General features: G+C 37.5%; 1 pseudogene; it reads right to left on the reverse strand.

Moving 5' to 3' along the window:
• Positions 1-8,625: 8,625 nt before the first annotated feature.
• On the reverse strand, positions 8,626-10,755 carry LOC118855459 (annotated as a pseudogene).
• Positions 10,756-14,879: the final 4,124 nt, after the last annotated feature.

Here is a 14,879-nt window from a genome sequence, read left to right on the forward strand (position 1 = left end):
TGGGTTAAGTGACTTGCCAAGAGTCACACAGCTAGTAAGTGTCTAAGGCTGGATCTGAATTCAGACCTTCCCAACTCTAGGCCAGTGCTCTATTCACTGCACCACCTGGCTACCCCATTGTATTAGGAGGGCAGAGTTTATAATCTCAAAGAGGATCATAAACATGTCTGAAAGGTTCGGAACTGCCGGATATAAGAAACTCTCAAAGTAGGAGGCAGAAGAATCAAAACATATATTTAGGCTCCACAGTAACCAACCCATGAACCAGCAACCCCATTTTGATATATTGATCAAAAGCTTCCAGGCCCAATAAGTACGCCTTGAAAGAGTAACCAGGAGGCTACAGAGAAGCATGATTGCGTAAAGCAAAATCATGCTTCCCCCTCTATGGTAAAAAGATTACCCACTGGCCTGAAGTCTTTGTTCAGCTTCCTCCCGTAGGTCAGCTCTGCTACTGGCAGCTCCTGCTTCAGCTGTGGCTGTAGCTGTAGCAGCCTCTGGCTCCAACGGGAGCTGCTTTTAACCATCCAGCTTCTGCGGGGGTGTAAGGTACGCCAGGGAAAGCACAGGTTCTTTCAATCTGCTTAAGCAAGGTGAAGGGTTTGACCGGGAAAGCACAGGTTCTTTCCATCAGCTTAAGCAAGGGAAGCAAGGTGAAGGGGCCGACAAGCTTACTCCAGTCCAACATACAAACAGCATTCAGTTCAGGGGAAAAAGCCAAACTAGTCAAGGGCACTTGTTGACTAAGTGCTAAGGAGCCCATTTTTGGTTGCCAACACACCCATGTTTTTCAGTTGCTGTTTTTTTCAATCTCATTGCCTGAGACACAAGGTAGCCAAATGATTTATCAAAGGTCATTATATTCAAATATTCCCTAATAAGATCTTCAGAGATAGAACAAGAATTAGGATATCCCTGAGTCATTTTCTCCATTGTACCACACTGTTCTTCCTGTATTTGTTACATATGTTTATTTGTGTTATATGTATGTGTATATACATATACACACATGTGTGTACATATATATGCATATATACATGTATATGTACATATATAGTGTGCACATGTATATGTGTGTGTATACATACATTAGCAGGATAGAAAAGAAATAACCAATTAAAAACAAAAATGCCCAATACTCTACAAATCTTTCTACATATCTATATATTTATCTTTCTAGATTTTTATCTACTTTGTCAACCTCGCATATCTCTTCTGAATTTCTGATGTCTTTGATAGATTTGTAGGCTTAGTGGTCCTATGGCTACAGGTTTATGATTTATTAACATAGATTTAGGGCTTGAAGACTTATCAGCCATTTAGTGCAGCCCCTCATTTCATAGGAGACTGATGCACAAAGATATAAAGTGATTTGTCTGAGATCATCTAGGTATTAAACAGCACAGTCATTATTCTATCAGGGTTCCTCTGTATCCAAATCTGACCTGTTTCCACTTCACTGCCTTTTGTCTTCTAAATCAGTCACTTGCAAAACGGTAATGATTCTGTTTGAAATCACGGTCAAAACCAAGTAAACTATTAGAGTCCTTAGCCTGTCATTTAAGTTCTTCCCCAAACTTTCTCTCAGGAGCTCTGATTTTCCATCCTACTTGTATACAAGAAGCATCAGTTTCCACCCAAATGTATCATCTTTCTAGTATAAACACAATGTATATTCTTACCTCCAAACATTTGCTCTCACCATACCTCTTGCCTCAGTGACTTTTTCTGCTTTTCTAATTGTAGAAGTCTTCTACTTTCCTTAAGTACTGAGCAAATGTTTCTTAATTTTCAAACTATTACTTGACCATTTTCTGTCCATCGAACATCTCTGTCAAGCTTGCTTCTCAAAGCTGTAAGACGTTTTTTAAGACACATTAGGCTCTTACTTTTGTTTTTAGAAGTAGTATGGACTTTGTATGGAAATATCCACCTCCCTCACGTGGATTATGAGTCCCTAGATGTCAGAAAATGCATTTTTATAGGCTTTAGGGTTATTTTTTCTGGAAAGGGGAAGGCAGGGCAATTGGGGTTAAGTGCTTTGCCAGAGGTCACATGGCTAGTCAGTGTGTCAAGTGTCTGAGAATGGTTTTAAACTCATGTCTCCTGACTCCAGGGCCAGTGCTCAAATGACTGTTCCACCTAGCTGCCCAAAGTTTTTTTTTGATGTGTTGAAACAAGATACACACAAGTGGTGAAAATAAACATCAAAAGGAGGAGAAAGAAATGTACTTGGAACCTGCAGGGAACTGCACCAATGTGTCAGTCTGTTCCATTTTTAATAAGTTTTAATTGTTCAGAAAATCTGCCTGACATCAAGCCTAAATCTCCTTCTAATCTCCCCACCAATCTTGATTCTATGCTTCTCAATTGAAGACAGTGATGATGCCCCCTGTCCCATCCACATCTCATTTCAGTATGTATTGTATAGCTGATACTTGTCCATTCTGATGGCATTATAGTCTTTCACTGGATTAATGTATCTCCATCAAACCATTTCCTTTTTGTCAAAGATTGAATTTGATTACAAGTTTGTGTTTGTTCATGTTTTTTCTTGTACATTACTCTGCTAATCTTTTAGCAGGGACTTCTAAAAATAATAATTTTCAAAGTATAATCTCAATAATGATAATTGATTGTTAAAAAATATGATTGCTTTGTTGTTGTTGTTTGTTTTTTAATTGAGTGATGGATTTTTGTGCTTGATCTGGATCTTTGATTCCAGAGATATAAGGAGCTTTAGACAACATGTAAACCACCTCCAATAATATACCTTCAGAGTCTTTTTACAACTTAGAACTTCAGGGAATTTTTTTTAGGAATATAGAGTTTAACTCACTCCCCTCCCTGCCCCATTCTCACTTCTCTAGGATGTCTCTCAGGCATAATATGAACTAAGATTGCGCTTATTCCTAGTATAGTGTTAGATAGACTCCTCTTGATTCCTCTTCTTTGCTCTATACAAATTCAAGTTTGATTTTCTTTCATTTTATTTTTGTCAGATATATAATTTCTTTCCTTTCTAATGTTGTGTCCCAACAATTTTCCTAAGTGAAGCCGTAGCTGCTACCAAATTTTTCTAGTCATTGTTTTCTGAAAATAATATATTTACACCTATCTACATGCCATTTCCACCAAAGTGTGATGTCTTCTCTCTTGATCCCCACTAAATTTAGTCTAGCCTTTCATGCATACCTTGCCCAAGTTGCTTACAATCTTACCCTCCTCACCCAGAGGTATTCTTCATTCCTCTCAATTTTTGTATCTTTCATTGTATCTGCCAGTGGACCTTTAACATGAACTACATGGTATTAGTATTAGTCTTTGCATGTACCTATTTCATCTTACCAAATGTATTGAAAACCTCTTGTGGGAAGGGACATTAAATGATACCTCCTAATATTCATGTTTATTTGGTTCCCTGCACAAAAAATGGTGACCAGAAATTAAATGAGGATGATGAGGAGAATGAGTAAGAGGATTATCCCAAATAAGCCCTCCCACTACCCCTTTTTCAGCAGGTCCTTTCTGATTTATCTTTCAGGACACTGATGAAAAGAATGTTCTAATTTGCACTCAGTACAGCAGGAAAAATGGGTATAAGAGGAAATTACCAGACTTATCTACTCACCAGAACATAGACTCTCTTGCACGTTTCATTTCCTAGATCCATAGTATAGATTGTTTAGCTTATGATACAGCAGTTTCATGATTAGATACTTTCCCAATCCCTTTCTAAGTATCAAACTAAGAATTAATCCACTGGAAAACATTATTGGCTGAAAAGCAGTCTCTTCTACTGCTTGTATGAAGGGAATGGAATTCTCTCCATTTTACAACAAAGCACAGAGTCAGATAAATGCCCTTTTACTCCATTTCAATCCTCTGTTTGGTACTTATATATTAAGAATCTTACATTTGCCTACAGGACCTTTGGGACCCAAGCTCTAGAGACTCTCTATTGACCCTACATATGTGGTCTTAATAGAAACAATTTAAGAAAAAAATCTCTATGTAATTTTCAGCGAAGGGAATTTTCTAAAATCAAACTAGTCTTGCAATCAGAATGTTTTCCACTTTCACAAATATGAACATAACATTTCCCCAAGATTACACTGTATAAAATTAGATGTAAATTATCAAATAATTTCATAAATCAAAGATTTGGCCCTCAAAGGAATTGGGGTAAGGTTTGACTAGCATCAACTTAATAAATGCTTATCGAGAGAACTTAATGGATACTTCTGGACTTCACCTTGCCCAGAACAGTGAAGACATTAAAAAAAAAGCAGGCTTCAAGATGCAGAATTTCTCCCTCTCTCTAGCTCCTGACATAAGAAGTCTATACAGAGTACCATTCCACCTGATGATCAACCAACCTTCAGTCAAGAATCTCTACTGCAGTGTTGCTGCTGCTATTATCACCAGACAATAGCTCATAATATTATCAACAGCACTAAACTTACTTTCCAAAAGACCTGTCTCTGATACCCTAGTGTCAGGGCACTTCTATGATTAGACAATATTTCCTCCATCTCTCAACCCCACATCAATAATGTAGTAACCATGTTTGTGAAGTTGGAGACTGTGTCGGTAGGCAAAATGGCCTTTGTTTTCTTTGAGTAACTCAGTTTATTTCATTAAGCCTTACTGGCTTATGCTGGGCCCTTGGGGCCCAAGGTAGGGCTTACTCCAGGGAGGGCCTAGTTTACATGTCTGGGACAACAGAGGCTTTTAGACCACGTGGGTTTATAAGTCTGCCTCTTTGTGACGATTCATGGGGCTGGCTAAGGGGAGGTGTTAACTCCAGAGCCATGCCCTATTGGGTGTTAACCTAATCTATGTGGATGTGAACCTCACAGGGTCCTAAGGGGAGGGGCCAACTCAAGGACCAATCAGCTCTGGTCATTCAGGAGACACTTGATGATGTCAAAAACTCTACAAGAGGAGAGAAGATGGCTTAAAGATCCTTTTTCCTGACGTCTACCTTTTCATCATTTCTTATAGCACATTAGTATTCCATTAAATTTATATACCACAACTTGTTCAGTCATTCCCCAAATTGATAGACCTCACCTCATTTTCCAATTCTTTGCCACCACAGAAAGAGTTGCCATAATTTTTTTTTTGCACATCTGGGTCCCTTTCCCACTTGAGTGATCTCTGAGATCCAGACCAGAAGTGGTATTGCTGGGTCAAAGGGTTTCATAGCCCTTTGGGCATAGTTCCCAATTGCTCTCAAAAAAGGTGGATCAGTTCAAAAGCACATCAAAAAGGTATTAGTGCTCTGATTTTCTCACATCTTCTCCAACATTTATTATTTTCCTGTTTTGGCATGTTAGCTAATCCGATATGTGTGATGTGGTATCTCAAAGTGATTTTGATTTGCATTTCTCTGATCAATAGTGATTTAGAGCATTTTTGATGATTATAGACATTTATAACCAATTGAAGGAACCAGGAGAAAGAAAAAAAATAAAATGAGAGGAAATAGAATGCTTCCGTCTTCATTCAGACTGCAAAGTTTTTTTTTTCCCCTCTGCAAATGTATAGTATTTGCCATCATTAATCTTTTAGAGCTGTCTTAGATCCTTACATTGCTAAGATGATTTAATTTTTCCTCTACATATTGCCTGTTCATATCCTTTGATCATTTATCCATCGGGGAATGACTTGCATTCTTATAAATTCAACTCAGTTCTCTATATATTTTAGAAATGAAAACTAAAAATAAACAAATCAGCAAATAGGGGTATCTAGGTGGTGCAGTGAATAGAGCATCGGCCCTGGAGTCAGGAGTCCCTGAGTTCAAGTCCGGCCTCAGACGCTTGACACACTTACTAGCTCTGTGACCTTGGGCAAGCCATGCCTTCCCCACTGCAAAAAAAAAAAAGCAAGCTAATAAAATATATTAATCATAAGTTTTTCTACTTTTAATTTCTACCTATTGCTTTTTGTCTTCCTCTCTGGGTTCAATCGGTCTTCAGTGGGTGCCACAGGACTTGCTTTAGGCAAAATTGCAGCATGCCATATTTTTTCTCACTAATTTTAGTAATTCTTATATTCAGGATAAAACACCCTTCTATTTAAATTTAAAACAGAAAGCTTGCAGTATGACTCAAATTTATTTTCTAGTTTTACTATACGCTATCACCCTTAATAAACTCTATGGCCTAGACAAATGGGCCTTATTGCTATTTCTCACATATACCACTTCATTGCTCATCTCAAAGCCCTTGTATAGTTTGTCCTGCGATGCCATAATGAACTTTCTTTTCAAGGTCACATCTGAAGAGCTCTAGTTTCCTTAGTCAGCTCAAATGCCATCTTCCCTCCATAAAATCACCTTTCACAAATCTAGAAGTTATGTTATACATATATTTATATGTTGTCTCCAAGATTTCTCCAATGTTGTTTTAAAGAGAAGACATAATATCTATGAAGCCAAGGAATGTTTGATTTTCATTTTGTAAACCAAATGCCTAACCAAGAATCTATTGTCATATTGATAAATAATACTTTCTTTTTCATTGTTTGATTAACATGTGAGACATTTAGATACATAAAGACAGTTATTAATGACCTTACCCCTGTTCTCTAGAATTCCCAAGCCCAGTTCTTTCACCAATACAACTTTGGCATGTATTAGAGGCTATTCTTCATGTATATCACCCTGTTGTGTACCCTTTTCTAATTATTTATGTCCTGCTCACAATGCACTCAGATCTGAAGAGTACAGAAGGATTCCCCAATTAAAATAGAGGGATGCTATGCCTCTTTTAATTATCTAATATATAGTAGACTAATGTTCTGTGAAGTGATATCTAATGGAACCCACAATTAGATATTCTCAATTATCTTCCTTTGTATAATTTAAAAAATATTAATCTTTCTGTAGCTGCCTTCAAATCAAGAAACCAGCTGTTTCAATACATGGGTTTTCCTTTGCATACTTTCTAAATTTATTGGTTTTCCTACCATGAAAGTTAATGTTAACTGTTATTTAAAAGGTGTTGATTACTTCAAAATTTTGCTCATAATTGAGACAACATGACCCACTAAATCCCATGCCATTGACAGTCTTTTAGACTTTCATCTTGCCACTAGACTTCATTGACTCTGGAGGTGAGATTGAGATTGATGGATTTTCAGTTCTCTCATGGATCAACTTGCAGAAAATAATGAAAATCAAAATGATGTGAAACAAGACAATGTTGTATAGAGGAACAGCAATATTGTTTTTAAAAACTTGGATAAACTACAAATGACTAAATTAACTGCAAAGGACATATAAAGGGAAACACCATCTACTTTCAGAGAAAGAACTCCTCGAGGTATTTGTTTCTGGCACACCTTAAAGAATGATCTGCTCGTTGCACTAGCTTGTACCTGAGATTTCTTTTTCTTTCTTTTCTATGAAACAGTGGAAATGTGAAGAAACAGCAATCTTGCAGAATGAATAGATTTAATTTTACAATAAAATGTCAAGGAGCTTTAATGAAAGGTTCTGAGGTTGATGTAACATCATGGAGTATATTTCAATGATTTTCTGGGAGTGATTTTTTTCTCATTTCAAATATCCTCTCTTCATTTACCTAAGAAGGTTTGTAACTATTTTTTTCAGATGGTAGTAGAAACTGAAAGTGTAACCACAAGAGAAGGGGATAACTGAAATGGACTGAAAGAACGAATTTAAAAATCATCATAAATTCCATCTGAATAGTTTAGCTAGCAGTCATAGAATCCATAGAAATGATCTTCTTGTGAAATATTTTGAGATCCATTAATTTCCTCAAGGTTTCCTTCACATGATTGTTCCTTAGACTGTATATTAAAGGATTTATCATAGGAATCACTACAGTATAAAAAATAGATCCCACTTTGACTAAAATCCATGAGTTTTGGGAATTGGGGATACAATAGAGAAAGAAAATGGTCCCGTAGAAGATGGCAACAGCCATCAAATGGGAGGCACAAGTGGAAAAAGCTTTATGTCTCCCACTGGCTGAATGCATTTTGAGGATTGTGACAAAAATAAAAAGATAGGATGTAGGGATAATGATGAGGGTGGAAAATGCATTGAGATTTGCAAAGATAGAACGTATTAACACACTAAAGTGTTTATCAGAGCAGGAAGCAAAGAGGATGACAGAATATTCACATACAAAGTTATTAATGATTTTGGTCTCACAAAATGACAATACAAGAAGTGAGTAAGTGAATATAATAGAAGAAATTATGCCCCAAGAATATGCCACAGTCACTAGCGGGATTCCATGGTGCCCTTTATACTTCTGCTTTGTCTCTCAGCATGTATAGTGCCTGTTCTTAAAATTTTACATGAAACATTAAGGCAGTGTGCGAAATTAGATAATAGTCTGCTTTTTGTCAGATATTTTCCCCCGAACTGACTGGCTCTTTTGGCACAATAGAAGGTGTGGCTTGAAAGTATCTAACAAAGGTTAAATGACTATAAAACAGCAAACACAGCTAAAAACTACTTACACAGTAATTTTTAGGACTTTTTTTTTCTAAAAGCATTAAAGCAAAATATACATGAAGGTACTCTAGGATAAATAAAGCAAAGCATTAGTAAGTTCAGTTGCATTTTTTTAATGTAACAATTTAAAATCCTGGATCCCAAAAAGTCTTCTGTAAAACTTCTTTCTCTTCAAAACAAATAATTTCATCTCCAGTCTTAAACTCAATTTTTGCTTCATCCAAACTTAGACTACAATCAATTCCACTTTTTATAACTGAAACATCATCTTTATGACGCTTTAGTGAAGTTAACAATCCTTTCCAAATAACACATGCATTACAAATTAATTTAAATTTCATCTCTGCAGCCAGGTACAGGGACTTTTTTTCCCCCTACTGTCACAGAGAAGGTAGCCAGTAAATATTCTTCACCTGTTACATGTTCTTCCACAGAGGGAGTGAATTTATGGCTCAGTTCTTCCTGCAGGTCTTCAACAAATCAGTAGATACTGTTGTGAAGTTTAATTCTGACTCCTTTTTTCACAGCTGGATAACTTTTTTTGCATTCACACTAAAGCCATATACAACACCATTAAATGTTTCAGCAAGGTTAATGTCATTTTCATGAATATCACCTACTCCAAAATGTAATAACTCCAGTGTCATAGGTATCAATAACGTTCAGAATAGCCTCAACCAAACCATCTACGTCACCCTTTAATAATTATAGGAAGAGTGTTCAAATCTTCTTTTGTTTTCTCTTCATGGTTATGTTCTGTAGGGTTTTTTTTTAATTTCTTGATACTTTCTATATCTTCTCTATTTCCAATTCAGAGATCTGAACTTTTCCTGGACTCTACTATGGGTGTTCTTTTGTTTTGTTTCAATCACTTTAAAATCCTCTTTCATTTTCTCCTTTTTTTTCAGCATACTTCCTCCAATCGACAACTTCACTTGCTCGTTGCTAGGATTCTACTCCAAGAATTGCATCACCCGCAGAAGGAAGGTCCTTCCCACCTATAATTTCCACTGGCATGCTGGGGCAAGCATCACTGATTGTTTTTCCATTCTCATCAAACAGCAAACGGACTTTTGCCCAACTCTTTCAGGCAACCAGGACTGCACCTTTTCTCAAAGTTCCTCTTTTATTAATAGCTGTAGTTACTGAACCTTTTCATTTATCTGTTTGAGACTCCACCACTAGTCTTATAAAAACCAGTGAGATCTCCTTTCAGCTCCAATATATCTGCAAGAGCAACTATTGCCTCTACCAGAGCCATCAGATTGTCACCCTTAATTGCAGAGATATATATTGCCTGAACATCATCCCCACACTCTTCACAAATGACATCATAAGTCAACAATTCTTTCTTCAGTCTTTCAGGATCAGCCTCTGGTTTGTCACACTTGTTAACAGCAAGAATGATTGGAACTTGACTATTTGGGGCATGTTGAAATAGATTCCACAGTTTGTTTCATTATTCCATTTTCTGCTGCCACAGCTAATATGGTAATATCAGTGAGATAAGACCCCTTGGACCTCATTGCTGAAAAGGCAGGATGCCCTGGGGTATCAAGAAAGGTTATCATTTCCCCAGAAGGTAGAGAAACAAGGAAGGCACCAGTATGTTGTGTTATGCCTCCAGCTTCCATTGCTGCCACTTGAGTTTTTCCCAGTTTGTCGAGTAAAGTTGTTTTCCTATGATCAACATGACCCATTATGATAACAACTGGGAACCTTGGGATTAAGAAAGCTGGATCTGCCTCAGGCTTTCTCACAGCATCTTCATTTTCTCTGACTTTATATTTTTTTAGTTGGACTCTTTCATACTTCTTCCCAGATTTTTTAAAAACTTCCTTAATCCCAACATCATTCAGGTTCAGGTAAGTTAATGTCAAGAGTAGTGTTCAGCAGGGCTTCATATGCATGCTCTATGTCTTTTTTCATAGATCTGGCAGGGTCTTCAACAGTCATTCCATTCTATGCCTCTGCCTCCTGCTTTTCCTTTTTAGAGTTCTTCCAGAGTAACTTAGATTTCTGTGGTTTTTCTCCCATATTTATACTTAAAAGCTTACACTGTGATAAAACAACATTGATAAATGAGTCTGTTTGTCAGGACTGTGGTACACACAGGGTAGTACACACAGGGTAAGTGGAGGAGGGCACAAGCTTCCATTGTACCAAACTCTTCTTTGACACAGAATATGCAGCTGCCTGCAAGCACTGGGAAACAGCATTAGATTTTCCAACTTAAGTGTTTTTCCTATGTTCATTTTCCTCCTTGAAGACAGTGGGGAGCCCATGTAATTTGGGATGTGTGGAGGTGTGGTACTCAGCACTGATGTCCAGGTTGGATCAGAGGCCCCTACAGGGACTGGGGTCCATTATGCAAGGTGACAGTGATCATGAGATCAAGTTCACAGAGATTTGAATACACACAAGTGGCAGCTCAATGTTCAGAGATCTCAGGAAATGAGCATGGTGTGCAGCCAGGACAGGAGCAGCTAAGCTGACCCTAATCACAGATAGATAGAGGAAGCGAATGTCTAGCTTCCTGTAAAGATCGGTAGAAGCACCACCTTCTAAAGATGAGACATTTTCTAATCTATTTCTCCCCAGTGCTGTGTTTCATTAGAGATGCATGGATAGTATATGGGTATGCATATGCATACTGTACAGACATACACACACACACATACACACACACACACGTGTGAATACATACACACACATAGGCATAGATGTACAGATAAGTTCTGAAATATTATTGTTGTAGCAGTTATAAATAATTATATAGGAACTGATGGATGTTTCTAATGATGACTGCAAAGCATTAAACAAGACCAAATTATCTTCAATATAGTCATTTTATTCAGGCAAGTGTGACAGTTGAAAAGTTTGAGAGACAAAGTTTCTGGGTAATTTAAGCATTTCATTAATAAAGTCAGCAGGTTATTTATAAAAGTATGGTCATTTGGCCTTCTCTCTTAGACCAAAGAGCCCTAATGATGGTGGGATTACAGTTGAAAAGCCCTTCGAAGAGGAGGTGTTCCCAAGGGTTGGAAATCAGCTTGGTTGTGTTAACACAGTGAGAGGTGGGTTATCTTGGGGTACATGACTTCTGTCATTCAAATCTTGGTCAAAGAGATATCAGTGTCCATATTACCTGTCCTGATAATGGGTAGAGTCAATATTTTCCCCAGACCTGTCTGAGCTAACACAATGAGCAGGAATACATCCATTAGCTTAAACTTGGATTTTTTTTTTTTTTTTTGCAGTCTGTTTATATCATGGCTTGAGTAAATCTCTAAGACAGATCTCACACACTGGTTGATTTCTGGAGGAGGAAGTATAAGAGGGGGAAAAAACAAACAAACAAACAAAAAAAGACCTTGGTCCTAATACAATAATTAGTTATTAAATATAAGAGAGAAATATTCATTTCTAACACAAGGAAGATTTCCCAAGCAGTAATTCTTATGGAAAATTTTGTTTGAGTTAGAGTCCATTATTTTCCAAACTCTAATTTAATACTAACACCATTATTTTGTCCTGATACTTTGAATTTAATGCCACTTTTAAATGGATTTTCATTCTGTTAATCCAAATATTTATATTCATTTGAAAAATGATAATGCATGTATATGCAACAATATTTGTTCTATCTCAAATTACAAGTCTGCTTAATAGGGTTTTGGGGCTAAACAAAGATCAAAAGGATAATGTGTAGTATGCATTTGAATTTCCATATGAATAAATATCAAAACAAAAAAACAACAACAAAAAATACCTCTCCTGCTTCAGGTTCAACACTTCAGACTCTGTGAACTTTGCCTTGCTCTCTGGTATCCTGATGTATGTGAAAAAGAGGGTAGTTGAGTGCCATATGTGGCATTCTTCATTTCCCTTTTTTTGTGTGTGTTTCATCTCCAATAAATTGTATTTTGTCACTTTTTTCTGAATTGAATCATCAGACACATCTTACTTTTACACTGGGATTACCTACATATTTCATAGTTTTTCAGATTCTGAGGAATACAGTAAAAGTCCCTGTCTGAAAAAGGAACATGGTAAAATTTATAGTGTGTCTTTCTAGAGTAAAGAACTGCCACTTCTTGATGATTTCAGTTATGACCAATTCCTTATGACCCATTTGGAGTCTTCTTGAAAGATACTGGAATGCTTTGCCACTTCCTTCTCCAGATCATTATATGGATGAGGAAACTGAGGCAAAGGGAGTTAAGTGACTAGACCAGGGTTACACAGCTAGAGATTGTCTGAGGTCAGATTTTAATTCAAGTCTTTCTAACTCCATGCCCTGCTCTATGCACTGAGCCACCCAGCTCCCCAATGAACAATGATAAATATTAGTAATAATAACAGAGTATCAATGATATAGAAAAACATATACTTAATCATTCTGATCGTATTTTTGCTCCAGACAATTAGAGAGTACACAAAAAGGAAACAAGGAGCAAAAAAAAGCAATTTAATTCCAAAAAGGAATATTAACTAACGAAACTGTTCAAGGCAATATACTGGGCAATCAGAGATATTAAGGCAAAATAACAAGAATGAGATGAGCAGAAGAGATTGGGAAACACACACACACACATATACACACACATACACACAACCCTCTGAACTGATAAAAGTGGTTCATTTTTTTTTTCGTCATGGAAATTCACAGAATTTTTGCCACGTTAATAAAATTCATAGAATGAAATAGTCTCCTCTTGTGTTTATAAGATGCATCTTGTATCTTGGATTCAGATTTTTAGAAGTATGGTTTAATGCTGCAAAGGGAAAACCCTTTTCTTTTATACATCATACATTTTGGAACATTTGCCATTGGAAAAAAAAATAGGCAAGTTTCAGTTATTTAGGAAATGCACTCTTGTGGAGGTCCCCCTTGGTGAGTAACCCAAGTAAAGCAGAGTATTAGCATTTTAATTTTCTAATCTGAAAATTCCACTAAATTTCCTAGTTGTTTTATTTAATTCAGAAATTTACTGTTTCTTTTGATACAGAAAGTTTGATCAGACCCCTCATTTCCAAAGTTTGCTTTTATTTCTTTAAACTGATTACTGTGTCTCTTGCTAATTTATGATTATGCAAAGAGGCTGGGCTCAGCCCTGTAAGTTCACTCTTCCTTCTTTCTGGAAACCCCCTACACATGTATTTCTTATGAGTGTTTATTTAGTGTCTTTTAAGTTGTTGGTGTTGTTGATTGGATGCAAGGTTTATGCCCCATATGCCACTAGTTCTTCCTTTCCCAGAACTTCCCCTGCTATCTACCCTAGAAAACACCGTGATCAGCTCTTCACTTCTGCAGCCCTCCCTTTCCACTAGACAATCCAAATTATCAGAGCAGCCTGTGCTGAATTTGGAGTCCCTAGGTGAGGCTGAGATTTCAGGAATGCCACAGAGATCAGGGAGAATTCAGAGGAAAGCTTCCTTGTAGGCCCTTTCAGCTTCCTTTGTCTTCACCCATTAGAATGTAAGCTCTTTGAGAACAGGGGCTATCTTTCTGCTTGTATTTGCATTTCTAATGCTTAGAATAGAGCCTGGAACACAGAAAGTACTTAATATATGCTTGTTTACTGTTCACAGTGTCTTAACTGTCCTGGGCAAGGTGAAGTCAAGAAGTTTATTAAGCTGGACTGTTCTCTAAGGTGGGACTGGACAGGATGGCTAAGGTTGAGAAATTATACTCTGAGGCAGACCTGGGCTAGACTGAGTGGCCACTTCCACCTTGTCTGTGGCCGCTGGCATGGAAGCCTTGCCTCATGATGGCAAGAACCTAGTGTGTTAGCCCAGTGGGCTGCGCATGGTCTCAGGGCACTGGGCCTTAGTCAATCCCTTTGGCCTCCATGAACTTCAATAGGTCCGGTACAAGGAATGTCCAAGATGTATGCAGTGTGACATCGGGTTTGATTTCATAAACAGAAAGCACCACTGTTGCCGCTGTGGGAAGTGCTTCTGTGACAAATGCTACAGCAAAAAAGTACCCTTGCCTGGGATGTGTTTTGTGGACCCTGTAGGATAGTGCACAGTATCTGCTCCTGCCTCAGAAAGAAATAGAGTTTTATGACAAGCAACTCAAAGTGCTCATAAACAGAGCTAGTTTCTGTGTAACACTAGTGAGTGGGATGATGAGGACCTCTCATGAAATCATGAAATCTAAATCTCAACCTTTCTGTAAATTGAATGGGATCAGTATGGCTAAGGGCTTCTGACTGACAGCTAGGCCTGAGTCTCAAGTTACTAAGAAATCGCCTGACTTATAGGAATCCACAACTTAGAGTAGCCAGGACCCACTTCCTCCCCACTACCACCTCAGCACGAGCCTCACCAAATAAGGATAAAGATGTTTTTATGAGCTTGCATTGGCTAA

The sequence above is a fragment of the Trichosurus vulpecula genome, chromosome 6 (genome assembly GCF_011100635.1).
Source record: "Trichosurus vulpecula isolate mTriVul1 chromosome 6, mTriVul1.pri, whole genome shotgun sequence".
In the NCBI taxonomy this organism is placed as follows: Eukaryota; Metazoa; Chordata; class Mammalia; order Diprotodontia; family Phalangeridae; genus Trichosurus; species Trichosurus vulpecula.